The sequence below is a fragment of the Marmota flaviventris genome, chromosome 6 (assembly GCF_047511675.1).
Source record: "Marmota flaviventris isolate mMarFla1 chromosome 6, mMarFla1.hap1, whole genome shotgun sequence".
NCBI classification, from domain to species: domain Eukaryota; kingdom Metazoa; phylum Chordata; class Mammalia; order Rodentia; family Sciuridae; genus Marmota; species Marmota flaviventris.
In genome coordinates this window covers 29,402,047-29,417,533 of record NC_092503.1, presented here as the reverse complement: position 1 = coordinate 29,417,533, position 15,487 = coordinate 29,402,047, and positions in this window count along the sequence as shown.

Sequence of the window (15,487 nt, the reverse complement as noted above, 5' to 3'; positions counted from 1 at the left end):
GGGCTGTAGCTCAGTGGTAGAATGCTTGATTCGCAGGTGTGAGGCCCTGAGTTCGATCCTCAGCACCACATAAAACTAAATGATAAAGATAGTGTGTCCATCTACAACTAAAAAATATATATATATTTTAAAAAGTTGTCAAATATCTTCTATCATTTAGCCATTGAATGGGTGAGTTTGGAAGCATTACTGATCCTACTTTTCAGGTAATATAACCAAGCAAGAGGACCTGGTAATAAAAAAGACATAAATTAGTTCAGTATATACACAGGGTCATTGTGTACTATGGCTAAAAGGAATTAGATATGTACAAAATTTGAACAGGTACAATAGTAGTTCTATCAGTGAGCACTATCACTGTTATGTAATTAGCCACTAGATTGCTTATATTCATATTTATGTGTTGTTAATAAGCATATATTAGCACTTAAGAAATATCGTACCAAATATTGTTCAAAGCATATTACATATAACTCTTTAAATCCTCCTAACAAGTTTTGAGATGAGTATTTTCATTATTCCCATTCTACTGATAAGGAGGCTGGAGAAGTCAAAACCAAGGTCCATATAGTTAGTATGGGAAGGACCTCAGCATTCTAGGTTTTTAGCTTCCAAAGAGCAAGGATTGTTTTCAATAATCATATACTCTTGCCATAACAAACCTAACACGTTGTGTTTGGAGACCTTTACTAAATGTTTGCTGAGTAGGATTAGGACTATTGAAATATTTGGGTCAGCATATTTCAGTGAGTCTTCTTTTGCAAGCCATACCAGTCAGCGGCTGCCTCCAAAGTAAACTAAAGCCACTGCCTTTAATTGATGTTTATGGAGGCAATCAGAACTTTATTGAACTAAACAAAGTGCAAATATCATCACACCTGGCTCTACAACTTAGAAGCTGGGTAATCTTGGATTGTCAGCAAGCTCTCTGAACCTTGGTTTCCTCATCAGTAAAATAGGGATATTTAAAAGAAAGAAGTTGTGAGCATTGGAGATCATGTAATAAAACACTGCAATAAATAATAGAGTCACATGGCTAATAATAATGCTAGTAGTTATTATGATACTCATTAGCACCAAAGCACACCTCTAGGTGCTTTGGAAGAATTGGGAATGGAACCTAGCTCTTTGGCTCTCTAAATCAGTCTGTTCAGATGTTCATGGTTATTCTTTTCTATCATAATTTGGATAAATTAAATAATTTGTCCATTCATCCAATGGTGCCATCGTATTTTCAAGATACACCTTTTTTATATTCTGTTCTTAAAGCTTTATTGTGAAACTAATTTTTATGATGCTGCAGAAGAACAAAGCAATTTGGTCTTTCTGATTAAGGAACTCTACTAACATGACATAGGGATTAAATTCACTCTGGAAAGCAGATGTTATTATATCAAAACCACAAAATGTTATCAGGGCGGTTCCCTCAGAATACACTTACTGGCAAAAACTTATGACATTTTACTATCACAAAATTTAACACTTTTCACTTCTGAGAGTTTATGGTAGAAAATTTAGAAAATATAAAGGGAAAAAAAGAGTAAAATATAAGTCTCCAGAATACCATCATTGAGAAAAGCACAGGCCTGAGGAAAAATAAGGAAATCATCTCAAAGCATCTGCATCATTTGTAATTTGAATTTAATTTTTAATTTTTACAGTAAACATTTCTCATATCATTAAATATTCTTGTATAACATCGCCTTAAGAGCCTGTTTGGAATCCTATTATAGGGACATGCAATAACTTAATTAGGTGAACACATGGTTTTTATAAATTTTTGACTATTATAAGCAACATTGCTATGAAGCTTCCTGTGCACAGATATAGTTAAATAGCTTAGGAAAATCTTTGGAAGTAAAATCACTTGGTCAAATATTCTTATGCTTGCCAGAGTATTTCTGTCAGTGAACTAACTTCCCAACAACATATAGTATCATTAAAAACAATCTTTGTCTATTTGTTATTTTTTTTCTTTAAATAATTTCAAGTCAATGGAGTAAAGAATTATTCAATCAATAGTGTTATGACAACACATTTTTAAAATACTACATTTCTTTGGTTATCAAAGACATCAAAATTTTTAAATGTTTTTGTCTTTCTATCTTTTTTGTCACTTGCCTATTTATGTACTTCATCACCTTTATATTGGTCATTTATTAATTTTTTCTGGACTTATTATGTAGCACTCCTTTATTTTATATATGTGTATTTTTTATGTCCTTTTTCTTTTTGTTTCTATTTTTGATGTTTTTACCAAAAAAAAGCCTCAATGTTGTAGTTTTATGGAATTCAATTTGTTACTTTTGATACCAACTTAGAAAGTATCACCCAAAGACTATAATAAAACATATTAACAGTTAACCTCAATCTTAAAAGATTTTGGATTTCTTCAATGTTTTAACATTGAAGAACATAGTATCTCTGGGATCTCTTGTGCTTAGTAGACAAGTGCTCTACCACTGAGTTGCATCTCCAGCCCAGCTTTCTCAATGTCTTTAATTCTAATATAGTCATTTAGATAAGAGGGGCATGAAAACCTGGTGTTAGACTCATCCGTCATTAGTCACAAAGTTTTGTTGACTTTCCCCACAATATTTTTGACATATGTGATTCAGCTTCAAAATAATGCTATATTAAAATAGTGCAGTTTGTGCACAAACAATACTTTAAAAGGTTTTGTTGTTGTTGTTTTTTGCAGTTGTGTATAGACAGCATGCCTTTATTTTATTTGTTTATTTTATGCAGTGCTGAGGAACGAATCCAGTCTTCATACATGCTAGGGAAGCTCTCTGCCTTTGAGCTACAGCCCCAGCCCAGCAAATAATAATTTTTAAAATCAAGGTGCAGATTAACATTCTCTCACTTAAACAGATCTTCTCCATTTTCTCCAGAACTCAGCATCCTTTCAATGAGAACTGAGAGCAGACTATCCCTTGATATATATTGCTTTTTTATTGTTGAGGTATATGTGTGTGTGTGTGTGTGTGTGTGTGTGCATGCATGTGTGTGTGTGTGTGTGTCCAATCTCCCTATGGCAGATTGCAAACACTCTATGAACCCAGGGTCCCCCAAAGACAATATATCATCCACACGTGTTCTTTGAGGGCTATCTATAATCCTGTAACTCTATGATTTTGTTTTGTTTTCCCCAAGACTGTGCTCCCTATTTAATTGCAATCATAATTTCACTGTACTCTAGCATTGGTCTTTAATTATTGTAACACTTGTTTTATTTAAAATATTTTAGCTTTTGTAATTGAGTAACACTGCATCATTTTGGTGTAAATCATATTAGAAATTTTACTGTGGAAATATTTTTAAAAGACTTCTTGTGGGAATGAGAGGGGGATTGTGGTAAAAGATGAGATCACAGAATCTCCCTTCCAAACATTAAAACTAAAAAAAGCGAATGAATTTGGACTATAAAATTAGAAAACATGAGAACTACCATACATTTTATACACTGATATGCTCTTTTTTTGATAGTGATTCTTAGAGCACTGGATTGTATCAAACAGCCCATCATGGTCATTTGGAATTCCTTTAAGTGCATTGTGAATTCTGTGAGTCTGCCAGGAGTCCTCAATCAGTAAAATTTGCAAAAGTAGATCCAAATAAGGCTGAAGTTCATAAGTATATGAATAGGCAACCTGCCATTGAAGTTCACTGAGGACAATAGAGGAGAACTGAAGATTCTCCCAGGAGCTGAACTGAAGTAACTTAATGGTCTCCTCTGAGTTACTGCAGCCTTCAATAATTTTCTTCACATAACTTACTCTCACAAATAAAATATCTGCCACATTCTGCTGAATTGGCATTCTAGGTTATAATAAAGTAGGGTCACAAAAGGATTGGGCGGGGGGATTACCATTGATTAAAGATTGTATTTTGTATGTTTTGTTTTGTTTTTTTTTGGTAGAATTTGTTAGGTTTTGCTTCTGCTGGATCCCAGTTAACTAACTGTGTACATTATCAGAATTCACAACAATAAGTACTATTATACCAAGATGCCTGGCTGATTTTTAGTCAGTCTCAATTTTACTTCAAAGCAAAATGGTCCTAGTTCTTTTTCCATTCCCAAATTATTGTTACATATGGAGTTTGATTAAGATGCAAACTTAAAGTACCTTTTTAGAGTAAACTTTTGTTTAGGAATTCCAACAAATTCTTAATGTCATATTTAAAGGAGAATTGCTAGCTTTTGAATGTATGTAATATTTTGGAAGCTGTCTAAAAACAAAATATTCCTGCAAACAGATATAGCCCATCCTTTACTGTTTAAATATTTTGCTGTTTTGTTTTATAGAAATTATTTTTGCTGAATTCTCAAATAGAATTTAAGAAGAAAAAGAATTAGAAAAAAATGTGACTTGGAAGGGAAAGAAAGATTTTGATGGGGCATATTATGACATTACTACAGAATATAATAAGATAATATTCTTATAATAAGAAGAATATTATTCCATAAGGCATAATTAGTAGGGGGCTGAAAATGTTGTAGAGTAGGCTCTGTAAGGGTATCTACTGGTTGCTGTGGAAAAGTCAAAGGAACTTCCTTAAGAGTAGAAGCAACAGCCAGGTGTGGTTGCACACACCTGTAATCACAGCAGTTTGGGAGGCTGAGGCAGGAGGATCTTGGGTTCAAAGCCCACTTCAGCAAAAGGAAGGTGCTAAGTAACTCGGTGAAGCTCTGTCTCTAAATAAAATACAAAATAGGGCTGGGGATGTGGCTCAGTGACCAAGTGCCCCGAGATCAATCCCAAGTACCAAAAGAGAGACAGAAGAAGAAGAAGAAGGAGAAGGAGAAGCAGCAGCAATAGAAATTAACTAAGACCCTGGATGAAGCAGAAAGCTGTCAATACCCACCATCTTCCAGGGCTTGTGCTGTCTTGGGTGTGAGGTAAAGCAGGGAGATGAGACCCACTCCAGCTAACTGGGGCAGACTGCAGGACAGAACACTCACACCCTCAGGGAGGACTGCACCCACCGGATTAAGCTCCCTCTCCTTCAATTCCTTCATCTTGTCGATATACCACAAAGCGAAAAAAGTGGATTGAAAAACTAAAACTGTCTTCAACTGTTAGCACAGAGAGGAAAGACCAGCTAGGTCTCAGAGTTAAGTGGGGAGAGAGTCAGGAGAACACAGTTTTATAGTGTTATTGAAGTTAGAGTGTTTGAACTAAGATAAATCAAACAGAAACAAGAGGGAAAGACTAAATTTACCACTAAGACCATTTTTAAAAAATAAATTTTTAGCTGTTGATGGTTGTTTATTTTATCTATTTATTTATATGTGGTGCTGAGAATCAAACCCAGTGCCTCACACATGTGAGGCAAGGACTCTACCACTGAGCCACAACCCTAGTGCATTGAAACCATTTGTAAACCTACAGTTCTATGGTGTTGTGTTCACCTTGCTATGCAGCCATCACCACTATCCATCTGCAGAACTTTTTCATTGTCCCCAATGCAAACTCTGCATCCATTAGACAGTAACTCCCCAGTCCTCTCCTCTCTCTTCCCCTCCATCTCCTAGTAACCACTATTCTTTTTGTCTCTATGAATTTAACTGTCCCAGATTATTTATATAAATGGAAACACCTTTTGTGTGTGTGTGTGTGGTGCTAGGGATTGAACCCAGGACCTTGTGCATGCAAGGCAAGAACTCTACCAACTGAGCTATATCCCCAGCTCCTATAAATGGAACCATACAATATGATTTATCTTTTTATGTGTGCTCATTTCACTTAGCATAATGCTTTCAGGGTTTATCCATGATGTAACATGTATCAATTTCATTTCTTTTTAGATCTGAATAATATTCCATTGTATGTATATTCCATTTTGTGTTTGTCCATTTATCTGTTAATTGACTTTGGCTTGTTTCTAGCTTTTGGTTCTTGTCAATAGTGCAGCTCATTAACATTGATGTACACATATCTGTCTGAGTTCCTGCTTTCCATATGTAGAAGTAGAATTGCTGGGTCTTATAGAATTCTATTCACTTTTTTTTTCCCTTGAGGAACTGCCGTACTGTTTTCCAAAGTGGCTACACCATTTTATTTCTCCACTTCAGTGCTAGTACTTCTTTCTTTATTTTCCTATTTATAATAGTCATTATAATGATTGTGAAATGATATGTTGTGGCTTCGATTTGCCTCATTCTAATGATTAGTGATATTGAGCATCTTTTCTTGAGTCTTTTGGCTTTTTCTTAGAGAAATGTCTATTCAAGCCCTTTGCCCATCATTTTTTAAGTAAAAAAAGATATTTAGAAATATATATGTTTTAAATAGCATGAAACCAGACATATCTATGGGGTGCCATGTGATATTTCAATAAATGTATACTTTGTGTAGTATACAAATTAGGATAACATAACTCTTCTTTGTGGTGAAAACATTCAAGAATTTTTTTTTTGCTTTTTTGAAAATATAAATTATCATTATTTATAGATCACACTGATCAATAGAACACCAGAACTTTCAATCTATAACCCATTGATCAGACTTTTCTATTCTCTACTCTGTCTATACTCTCCCAACCTCTGATAACACTAATCTGAACTTTTTAGATCCTCATATGGGTGAGATCATACAGTATTTGTCTTTCTGTGCTTGGCTTATTTCACTTTGCATCATGTCCTTCAGTTCCATGTGCTGTCACTAAAGATAGGATTTCATCCTTTTTAATGGCAGAATAGAATTCCATTGTATACATATCACATTTTCTTTATTTGTTCATTGTTGATGGACACTTAAGTTTTTTCCTTTCTTGGCTATTGTGAGTAATCTTGTAGCAAACTTAAAGAGTACAGATGTCCCTTTGACATACTGATTTTGTTCTTTTTGATATATATACCCCATAAGTGGAATTTATGGATCATATGCTAATTCTATTTTCAGTTTTAAAGGAAATTCCATATTATTTTCCATATGGCTATGGTCACTTGCATTTAACCAACAGTGTGCAAGCGTTTCTTATTCCCCACATCTTCATCAGCCCTGGTTATCTTTTGTCTTATTAATAACATAGTAGCCATTCTAACTGGAATGAGATGATATATCATTGTAGTTGTAGTTTTGATTTGCGTTTCCCTGATGATTAGTGATGTTGAGCACTTTTTTCATACATAGGTTGACCATTTTTATGTCTTCCTTTGAGAAATGTCTATTGCTGCCTATTGCTCATTTTTAAAAATTGAATTATTTTGATTTTATTATGGAGTTGAGTTCTTCCTAGATTTTAGATATCAAACCCTTGTTAAATGTATGGTGTGTTAGTTAGCTTTTCATTACTGTGACAAAATACCTGGGATAGTAAATTTTTAAAGAGGAAAGGTTTATTTTGGCTCACAATTTCAGAGATATCAGTACATGGTTCCTTGGCCCCATTATTTTGGACCTGTGGACTGACACTGTTTTGAATGTGGGTCAGTCTTCCCATTGCTCCCACTCATCACTTCTCTGTAGACTGGTACAAAAGCTGCTTTTTCTTTTTTAAACATCTAGAGGCACCTGTTCATGATTAGACCCATGTGATAAAGAAAGTTTCTCACCTCATGGTGGTAAGGAAGCAAAGAGAGGGAGAAAGGAATTTAGAGTCCCAATATCCTCTTTGAGTACATGCCACCATTGAACTAACTTCTTCCCACAAAGTCCCACCTCTTAACAACTCCACTACTTCCCAATAGTGCCTCAGGCTGGTACCAAGCCTTTAACATGTTGAACTTTGGGAGACTTATTAGATCCAAATACAGCAAATAGTTTGCAGATTTTTTTTTCCATTCTTTCTTTTCATTCTGTTGTTTATTTCCTTTGCTATACAGAAGTTTTTTAGTTTGATGTAATCCCATTGGTCTATTTTTGCTTTTGTTTCCTGTGCTTTGGAGGTAGATCCAAAACACGTTGCCCATCCCAATATCCTGGAGAAGTTCGCCTATGCTTTCTTCTAACTTCATAGCTTCAGGACCTGTATTTAAGTCTTTAATCCATTTTGAGTTAGTTTATGTATATGGTGAGAGACAAGCATCTAACATCATTCTTCTGTGTGTGGATACCCAATTTTTTCACCGTCATTTATTGAGGAGACTGTTTTTTTATCCTACGTGTGTTTTTAGCATTTTTTTTTTTTTTTTTTTTGCCAACAATCAGTTGTCGATAGATGAATGGGTTTGCTTTTAGACTCTCTGTTCTATTCCATTGGCCTGTGTGTCTGTTTTTATGCCAATACAATGCTGTTTTAATTACTGTAGCTTTGTAGGATATTTTGAAGTCACTTACTGAATTGCCTCCTACTTTTTTCTTTTCACTCAAGATTGCATTTCTTTGCCTATGCTTCAAATTAGATTTTTTGTTGTTGTTGTCTAGTTCTTTTTTTAATGTATTTTAGATGTTAACCCCTCTTGAGATGGAAGATTTACAAATGTTTTCTCCATTCTGTTACCTTTTCATTCTGATTGCGTTGTTGATGCACAGAAGTTTTCGATATCATTGAAGTCTAATCTATCTATAATTTTTTTTTTTTATTCTGTGCTTTGGTTGTCATATCTCAAAATCATTTCCAGTTTTAATGTCATGAAAATTTTCTGCTAGGTTTTCTCCTAACAGTTTAATAGTTTCAACTCTTCCATCCATGTTCAGTTAATTTTGTACATAATGTTTAAAAAAGTATACAACTTCACTTTTTTTTTTTTTTACTGGTAACATCATAGCTTTTTGATAAATAGAGAAACTGTAATGAGACATAAGCGCCCTGATGTTCTCTTGTGACGTAATGACCCAGAGCTGTTGTGGGTCAGTCTTCCCATTGCTCCCACTCATCACTTCCTGAAGGTTATTGTAGACTGGTACAAAAGCTGCTTTTTCTTTTTTAAACATCTAGAGGCACCTGTTCTTTGAAGTGGGTGTCAGCTGCAGATGTAACACCCATCATCACATGACATCTGTTTTTAGTTAGTGGAAAATGCTGCAGTACTTTACTTACTTGCCCCCCTGTTTGAAAATCCACAAACTTCAAAATTTCCCACAAGGGATAATTTTTTTTCTCAAATAATTTTTTTCTTTTTCTTATATCTGAAGAGATATTTTTCATATTTAAATGTACTGTTTTAAATCTCCACTATTTTAAGTGGAAATAAAGATAATGGCATATTTTAAAATAATATCTTACATGCCCAATAGTTTGCTGAAACATTTAAAATTTATGGCAGACTTGGGGCTGGAGTTGTGGCTCAGTGGTAGAGAACTTGCCTAGCATGTGTGAGGCACTGGATTTGATTCTCAGCACTGCATATAAATAAATGAATAAAATAAAGGTCCACCAACATCTAAAAAATATATTTTAAAAATGTATGGCAGATTTTCAATTAGAAAACAAGGTGAATGATCAGTTTAAAAAACTACCAACTACCAGATAATGGACACAAAAAAATAAAATATTACAATTCAGTTAAAATGAAAAATATGATTTCTTTAGTAAATTCTATCACAATTTTTCTATTCAGTGGAGATTATATTTTTCTATATAAAAAATCTATAAACAGAGAATATATATCATATTAATCCAAAAATGTTTCCAATTACACCAAGTAATTCATGTCTATTACTGGAGTACTTATTTCTTCTTTCAATTTTGGCTGAAATTATCTGAAATAAGAAACCAACACTCCTAATTAGACTATGGAAAGACCCTGAGAATTCCTTAGTGACCCAATTCTATAAAACCTATATCTCTTGGTCTAAATCTTAATATTCTATTCCTTTTCCTAAATGGTAATGAGCAGGATTGACTACATAAATTTGTGGGGCCTAATTCAAAATGAAAATGCAGGGTTTCTTGTTAAAAGTTGTTGAAAATTTTAAGGTGGCAATAGCAGAACATGCCCTGTGCAATTATATAGTTTTCTTACCCATGAAGCCAGAATTCTGTGGATCTGTTTTTGTGCTCAGAGGTCTCAAGAGCAGATGCTAACTCTCAGATGCTGCCAAGCATTCATTTTCATTTTTGCCTTGACATAACCATCTTGTCTCTTCCCTGTGAGTGGTGGCCCCATTTTCTTGCTGCTGAGCTAACTTTATACTTTCCATGAAGCTATGTCCTACCCAATCCTTGCATGTATCCAGAATCCATTGAAGTTCATTCAATGATAACAAATATTTATTGTCTTGATTTTAATTCCCCCAAAACAGACCCTGAAATAAGAATTTGAGGGTAAATAGTTTGAGAGGTACAAGCTGGCAAAGGAGAAGGGACATGATTCAGAAAGAAAAGGTCGCCAGCAAGAAGTATATTTCTAAGACAACTATCTCAGTCTCAGAATAATTCCATTCCCAGCTCATTCCTTACTCCCATCCCTCTCTACTAAAGGGCAAAGGAATTGTAATATTTATGCATCAAATGATAAGTAACATTGATTAAGGGCTGGTCTGTGTACCATGCCTGATGCATAGGATGGTGCTATGTGGCTTATCCCAAAAGTTTGATGTGTTGGAAGCTTGGTTCTCAGTGTGCTAATGTGGGATAGTATAATACTAAGAGGAAAAGCTTCGAAGGAGATCCTTGGTCCATTGGGTGCATACCCTTGAACAAACCTGGCCACTCCCCAGCCTCTTTGGGATCCTGTTGGGCTATGCAATCATTCCTTCTCACACACACTCCCACCATGTGATACCATCTTCCAGTAGTTAATGCAGCAGGGAGACCCTCACCAGAGCTGGTACTATACTATTCAAACTTTCAGCCTCCCAAACTATGAGCTAAAGCAACTTCATTAAGTTACTCAGCCTCAGATATTTTGTTATAGTCATAGAAAACTGATTAATACAGATGGGTGTGCTGTCCTTCAGTTTCCAGAAAACATCCTTGAGCTTGGAAATGCAGACACTAGCTGTTTGAAGTTGGTCAGACTGCACTTAAATGGTACAGACCAAGAGATCAGAAGGAGCACTGAGAGCATCTGCTGTTTGAGTACCTACTTTGTCCAGGCACTATTCTAATTGTTCTAAGTGCTAATAATATTGGCCATTCATATATAAGTTTCATGAAATTTATATTCTGAGAGAGAAAGATAATAAAGAAAACATCTAAAATAACAAAAGATGGTAAGTGATATTTAAAAAAGAAAGCTGTTTATGGAAACCAAGAGGAAAGGAGAGCTAGTTTAGAAAGGGTGGTTGGTGAAAGTATCTTTATAAGGTGATGCTTGAGAGACCTGAGCACATGAAGAAGAGAGAGCCTCAAAGATACCTGAAGGCAGGGAGATCTAGGCAGAGGAAAGAAAAACTGCAAAGGCCCTGATTTAAGAGTGTCCCAGGAAAGAACAAGGAGGCTGCTGTTGCTGGCTGTTGTACAGAGAAAGGGAAAAAGTAACCAGAGGTGAAGTCAGAATATTGGAGTGAGATCCTATGGGACCATATGGACCACAATAAGAACTCGGTATATTGTATTATGGTGTGGCCTTGTTGTGAGATGGAAAGAAAGTGGAGACTTTTGAGCAGAAAAGTGATTAAATCTGTGGTATTACCAAACAAAATTGGTGGTTGCCATATTGTTTCTGTTCTTTATCCCATAATAGTGATGAGTACCAGATGTCCACAGGCTAAATGCTGCCTAGCTTTTTTTTTTATGCTATCTATAATCTAACTTCAAAAGCAAAACACCAAAAACAGTCAAGTAAACACATGATCACCCATCCATTCACCCATACACTGAGAAAGTCCACTTCCCTGCCCCCCACTGCCATCTGGGACAAGTTGCTGTGGGGTGGAGGCAACTGGGAGTGAACATAAGGCAGAATGAGAAAGATGAAAATGTGGGGTGAAGAGAAAATTTCTCTCTGCCCAGAGCAAGTCAGTGGATTCAAAGTCAACCCTTTCCAGGAAAGAAAATCATCTTCTGGACTTTGGAGCTAACTGGTTCACTAAGTTAACAGAAGAAAAAGCAGTGCTTTCTTTAAACCTGCTCAGAATCTTCTCTTACCACTAAAATGTGTGCATTCATACATACTCATCATGAAAAAAAAAATGTGATCAATAGAAATGTCCTTGTTCTTTAAATTGATTTTTCTATTCAGACCTGCAACCTTCCTGTGCTTTTCCTGGGCTGTGATCTGCCTGGTTTTGTGAACTTGAGCAGACTTTTCTGTTCCATCAAGAATGTAGTCCAGCCTGTCTAGTCCTCAGATAGAGATCCTAATTGAAGATCAAATTGAAGTTCTCTTTGAATGAGACAGCAAGAAGAATTTCTATTTAAAAAATTACAGTTATGACACACAGAGATTATGAAGAGTCTTTATCTGTATTAACTATCTACCTTGTCCTCATAGACAGGAGGGAAGATAGAGAGAAAAGTAGGGTAAGAAATTATGATCCATAAAATAACTTCAGCTTGATAATTTTGTAAAGGATAGAATTTATGCTAATAACAATAAAATACTGGCTAGTAGCAAATTTTTCTCATGTTTTTTATTGGTGTATTATTGTTTTACATAATGGTGGGATTTGTTGTTCCATATTCATACATGCACTAATAACACATTTTAAAGGGCAATGATAATCCTTTAATAGAGAGGACTATAGTTTCTAAAACCTGGCTAAACTATTTGTATAAATAACAATCCATCTATGTCACAGGCATTCAGAATTTTTCCTTTTATTTTTATGCTTAAAGATAAAAAATATATTTTTAAAAAGATAAAAAGCTATATTATTTTAATACTATAAAAAGAACTCTGTGTCTTTTCCCTACAAGTTCTAGAAGAAAAAATGAACTCAATGGAGAAATATAAAGGAAAAAATCTTCAGATGTACTCTTTATATTCAAACTTCATTAAAAACTCCCTCAGAAAAATTAACTTGCCTCTAAGTTTATATCATCAGTAAATCATTGTCTTTTCACCAAATAGTAGGAGCATCAAATAAGAAACTGTAGATAATGCAAAAATATCAGATTTTGTTTAATAAAGTGCTGAAATTTTCATCTTCAAGTTTCAATCATTAGGCTCACTGTCTCCACAGTCTTGGAACTACAAGCTTGGTTGGGAATAAAAAAAAGGGGAGGATTAGGAAAAAAAACCTTGGTTTCCTCCTCAAAATAGTGTGGAGGGAGGGAAGAAAGGAAGGAGAGAGAGAGAGAGAGAGAGAGAGAGAGAGAGAGAGAGAGAGAGAGGTGGGGTGGGGAGAGAAAGGTAGGCAATGTGGTCTTTGTTGACTAAACTGTATAATTCTGTAGTATAGGGACCACCATACAGAGCTAATGGTTTTTTGGAACAAGAGAGCCTCATTATTGAAAGATAATTTATCTTGGAAAAAGCTCACCTAACGTAGGGAAGAAAATGACACATACAAAGCAAAAGGCTTGATTGCCTTATTTTGAAAAGAGCAACCAAACGTTATAAAAATAAGTTCCCTATCTTATATTTTACAGAATATATGTTAAAATTATACCTATACAGTAATTGCTAGGATAAACAATGAATCAAGTGTTCATTTGTCTGAGGGGGTGGGCTGGTAGGATATGGTACCGTTCACTATCTGTTTGAATTTTGCAAAATGATCCTAATGAGTCATTAAAATTATTCTAGAGCTTTAGTTTCCTAAGTACCCACTTAATACATTGATATAGAAAATTTTCAAGTCTCTTTGAGATGCCTATTATGTTATCATTCTTGTAGAATATTTCTTCTGTGGTTGTTTATTGGAACCATGCCAGGAACTCATTTGTCAATAGTTTTGTCTATAAATTAGAGTAGTTTCCCATCATCACTTTCATTAATTTTGATGAATTTATTATAAGGTTTTTTTCAGTTTCACTTCAAAATCAATATGCCATGTATTTTATTCATTTTATTAGATGTTCACACCATCTAGATAGTGATTAATAAATGTATAAGCAAAATGTTCATGTGATGGCAATCTATGCTGTGTGATTGAGAGCTATGGATGGAGGGGGTCTGATTCATAGAGAAGATATTGTATTTTGATAACTTCAGCATCTCTATTCAACCTTCCTGGCTTTATAGCATCAGACACAAAACCCAGAAGATCTTCCTTTATGTTCTCAATAATTGCCAGTTAAGTCAATTACTAACAATAAGTAAATAAGAAACAAATGCTCAAGTATATAGCATATAAACTATACTAATATATGTAAGTTGATGCATATGTGCTGAGTTGTGAAAAAAATTCAAGACTCAGCTATTGGAAGCTTTTCTACATTGAAATTTGACCTTCAACAAATGTGCTCATGAAACACAATACAAAACTATGCTGAAAATATATGTGCCTATGGAAAAAGACCTGCTTTCTTTTTTATAGTTTGTATCTCTTAGCCTCAGAATCAGTAGTATTTTGTCAAATAAATGCTCCAGTTTTATTATGGCTATTTTTAGCCAATAGATTGTTCATTTTCTCCTCACTCTGAATAATGTAGTCCCTTTAGGGTCCATCTAAATATTTTAATGTAGTAGGAGAGCAGTCTGAAATCTCCTACTCTTCATCTGCAGTAAACATTTACTCATCTGTTTCTCAGAAAGAACTCAGGCTGTTTGAAATGGATCAAACCATTTGTGTGCTAGCCACACATTCAAGCCACAGGAGGCAGAAATAAAGAACCAATTTAAGCCAGGCACAGTGGAGCACGCCTGTAATCCCAGCGGCTCTGGAGGCTGAGACAGGAGGATCACAAGTTCAAAGCCAGCTTCAGCAAAAGCGAGGTGCTAAGCAACTTGCAAGACCTGTCTCTAAATAAAATACAAAATAGGGATGGGAGTGGGGCTCAGTGGTTGAGTGCCCCTGAGTTTAATCCCTGGTATCCCCACTCCCATAAAAAGAACCAATTTAAATCCTAGAAATCCCCTCCTAATGGAGCATGATGTGCTGTGACTAAAAGTGATCAGTTATTCTTTTTTTTTCCATTTTTTATTTGTTTTAATTAGTTACACATGACAGTACAATGATCTTGACATATCATACATTTGAATCAGATGGGATATAATTTCTCATTTTTTCTGAGTGTACAGGTTGCAGAATTACATTGGTCATGCAGTCACACTTACAAGATAAACAGTATATTAGAGAACCCACCCTAAGGAGATGCTACTGGTGAGAGCACTACAAGAAGATAACTTAAATGATGAGCACAGGCTATCAATTTTTCTAAACATATTTCTATGGACAATATGACCCCATACTGGGCATTTCAAGAAGGATAAAGTGTTTTTACTTATTAAGGGCAGACCATATGCCAGGTTCTTAACATATCCCCAATTTAATTAATTAACCAGGTAAGTCAGCTTTCACTGCCTAGTCTGCAAGAGCTCCTATTCCATCTGAAATTTAGGTGTATCTCTGTATGTATGCATGGATTGAGTAGGATGCCTAGAAAAGGTAAAAACTTTTTCTAAGTTATTTTCTAAATTTTCTGATCACATTTATTGCCTCCCCTTTAATTTAAATTACTGCACTCATCATATTTATATATAAAT